The sequence below is a fragment of the Vicia villosa genome, unplaced genomic scaffold (genome assembly GCF_029867415.1).
Source record: "Vicia villosa cultivar HV-30 ecotype Madison, WI unplaced genomic scaffold, Vvil1.0 ctg.000114F_1_1, whole genome shotgun sequence".
Lineage (NCBI taxonomy): Eukaryota > Viridiplantae > Streptophyta > Magnoliopsida > Fabales > Fabaceae > Vicia > Vicia villosa.
Window position 1 is genome coordinate 632,840 of NW_026705022.1, and position 3,471 is coordinate 636,310.

The following is a 3,471-nucleotide window of genomic DNA, read 5'->3' on the forward strand; positions in this document are numbered from 1 at the left end:
CTTATAGTTTGAAAGATGATGAGTTAGGTCTAGATACAAACATTGATGTCTCAAACATTTATACCAAAGAAAAAGCTTTAATAAACAAACTAAACCATCTATATTGATCATCACTTGTTCATACACATATATTCACAAGAAAAACATACAAAAGGCTAGGAAGATTACATCTTATCTTGATACAAAAGGGATTTAGCTATCCATGAGAATGGTAGCTTGCACAAGAAGGAAAGGATGAAGATCAACAAGCATTGTAATACGGTGAACTGACTTTAACGAAATGTCGCGGATAGCAAGAGTCGCCACCGACTTTTATTTTATCCAAATATCGGAAAGGCTAAAAGAACAGGAAAATACCTTTTAAAAAGATTTTGAGTTCGGGGGTAAATTATGCAAAGGGAAGGTTTAAAAAGCACCCTTTGCATCCATGGTTTTCCATGGGCTCTTAATTTGCTTTGCTCTTTTTGTTTCAGAAATGTAGAAGAAGTGAATACGGACTTTAGCTCGTAAATGAGCGTAGCCATATTGAAGAATTATGAGAAAGAATATTAAAAATGTTTTTAGAGCAAGGCAAAGCAATTAAGGGCAATTTACCTTATAATTTTGAGAATCTGTTCTTTTAGCCTTTCAGGGTGAAAGGGTCTATCCTTGCCATAAGAGGGCAGGAAGCCTTTCATTTGGAGGTTTGAAGGGTCATCGAAATATCCTTCGCCATAAGACTGACCCATGCCATAGAAAGGCAGATAGTCTAAGGGGAAGGACCAGAATAGCCTTTCGTAGGCAGCCAGAGGATACCTTAGCCTTTTCGTAGGCAACTTCCGAGGGTCGAGATCATGCATATCGAAGGCAGCATCATTAGGGACCATGATCTAAATCGAGGCAACTGGCTAAGGTATCCTCGTATTCGAGGGACTGGCTATTCTGCAAAATAACACAAGGCAACAGGCAACAGGCAACAAGGCAACAGAGAGGTTACCCCAAAGGTGTGCGTGGGTGCATCAATCACGTGATTAATTCGATTAAATTATCTTATAATTAGTGAGGCTAATTCAATTTAAAATTGCACTCCCTAAATTACTAACCACGCAGATAATATAAGGCAAAAACAATAACCATATGGGGAAAGGGGACAATGAAACCAGCGGAGGAAAGGGGAATTGAAACCAGCGGGGTATAACAAACAAATAGGTCTAACATAAGTAATAATTTGAGTTTAGGGTTACCAATACTTGACGCTTTGGCATTTGGCAAACCCTGCAAGGCGGGAAAAATGGCAAACAAAAAGTAGGGTGAGTGCATTATCGGTTCGAAGGCAACAGAACTAACCCTAAAGGCAACAGAACTAACCCTAAAATAAAAGGATAAATATTGTAAGGCTAAATAAATAAATAAAGAAAACTAGATACTTAGCTTTGCGTTTGATCTGATATGGTTGGCGGGAAGCCTCAGGGTGAACCTGAAAATTGCACAAAGAAGAGAAGAGAATCGCGATGAAGAAATTCAATGTTTAATTACAAAACCTAAAACCTGGGGGTGTAATTGAGTGTGATGACTTTTGAAGGTCTATGGTGTGCTGCATTTTTTTTTAATAATTAGAAACCTAAATTGAATTATTTTAATAGCTGAATTAATCCAAGTATTTAATCAAACTAAGATAAATCATTTTTATTTTCAATCATTTTTTAAATAGTTTAAAACCTAAACTAATTACACTAACATGATAACTAATTCAATAGGGATTTAATGGGATGAGATATATACATTGTTGTATTTTCGGTACTTGATAAAACTAAACAAATAAATTACTAATTCATAACTTAAACATAACATACAAAATTAGAAGTAAGAAAAATTAAAAATTAAAATAAAACAAAGAAAACACCTAGTCTGGATCGTAGCAGTATAGGGGGTGGCCCCTTTTATATATCTAATCATGATTCTCTCATTTTTAATTAAAAAAACAAAAGCATTGTTAATTAATAAAAATAATAATACAAAACATAGAAACTAACATGTGATACTAATAAGCAACAGAACCACACATTCTATCTCTACTTCTTCTTCATCATAAATATCTAAAATTGAACCACCATGAAAGCTTCCAAAATCACAACCATACACAAAGCTTTCAAAATAACAATTAAAATAAAATGGAAAATGGAAAGATCGTACCAGATTCGAAAACGGCGGAAGAGATGGGGGCGGTGGCTCGCGGTTCGTACGGCTGTTGCCGGAGATGGAGCGGAGCTTCATCGGTTGAAGGTATTGCGATTTGATGTTGTGAGGTGCTCGGTGATTTCATCTTCTTTCTTTGATCTTCTTCTTCTCTCATGTTCATCCTACAACAAAGACACACATAGAATCATAATAAGAATTTCATCAAAAAGAAAACAATATGAGAATCCCGATTGGAGGCAGCCAGATCGGTCGGTTTGTTGTTGGTGCTGAGATTGGTGTTGATTGCATTCGATGGTGCAAATCAAATTTGTTGATGACGGTTGTTGAAGCAGTGAATTTGTGGTTGGATCTTATTTCCGTTGCTGAAAAAAAAATAAACAAAACAGATACTACATATTTTTTAATGGAACATGTATTGTTAGTTGAAACTGAGAGAAAAAGAAAAAAAAAATATACAGGCTTTTGTGCTGAAAAGAAAAAAATTTGTGGAGTTGTTAGTGTAAGAAACAGAGAATAGGATTTCGTGAGAAGGATGATGAAAATTAGGATTCGTCGTTAGTCCCCCTAAAGTGTAGAATTGGGACCATATTTATACTAATGATTTAGGTTAAAATAAAAATGGAAAGGAGCAATTTAACCCATCAAAATAATAAAAAACCTAAAAATCAAATATTATTTAATATTAAGGTTTAATATTATTTTAAATGGTTATCATGACTTTTTCTAAAATACAAATTCTACTTAAAATGAGAATGAAAACTACATCTTTTTAAAACTTTTTATTTTATGATGATTTATTTTTAATATTTTTGTGAATAGAAATGAAAAAGGTAAAAAAAATATATCTTAAAAATACATAATTAATAAAATACAAAAACTAATTAAAAATAATAAGAAATACAATTTTGTGTTTTTTTTTTTTTTTGAAAATAATTTATAACACAAATAAAAGGAAAATGTCAGACGTGACATTTGAACTCGGGACCTTGCACTTGCAAACCTTACCTCCTTACCGATCAGACTATGTCAATTATTTAGAAAATAAACTGACATATGAAAATATATGCGGGCAAATTTTGGGGTATGACAAGCATCAAAGGCGATTAATCGACGATCAAGGCTTCCAATCTTCAACTCTATGTTTGCTACAGTGTATTATGCTATTGGTTCTCTCTAAAATATCTCTACATCCCCCTCAAAGTGATTTGGCCCCTAATCAAATAAACAAAGTTTCGCAGGCCGCGCTTAGCGCGGTGTAGCCCGCTAAGCGCGCCATCAAAAATTGCTTAAACC

General features: G+C 34.0%; 1 long non-coding RNA gene across 1 annotated transcript; it reads right to left on the bottom strand.

Moving 5' to 3' along the window:
• Nucleotides 1-277: 277 nt before the first annotated feature.
• Nucleotides 278-2,839, bottom strand: LOC131624344 (uncharacterized). Its single transcript, XR_009290573.1, has 2 exons — nt 2,635-2,839; nt 278-2,339 (listed from the first exon to the last, which is right to left on the bottom strand). It is a non-coding gene; the product is annotated as an uncharacterized LOC131624344 (long non-coding RNA).
• Between the last annotated feature and the right edge of the window lie 632 nt (nt 2,840-3,471).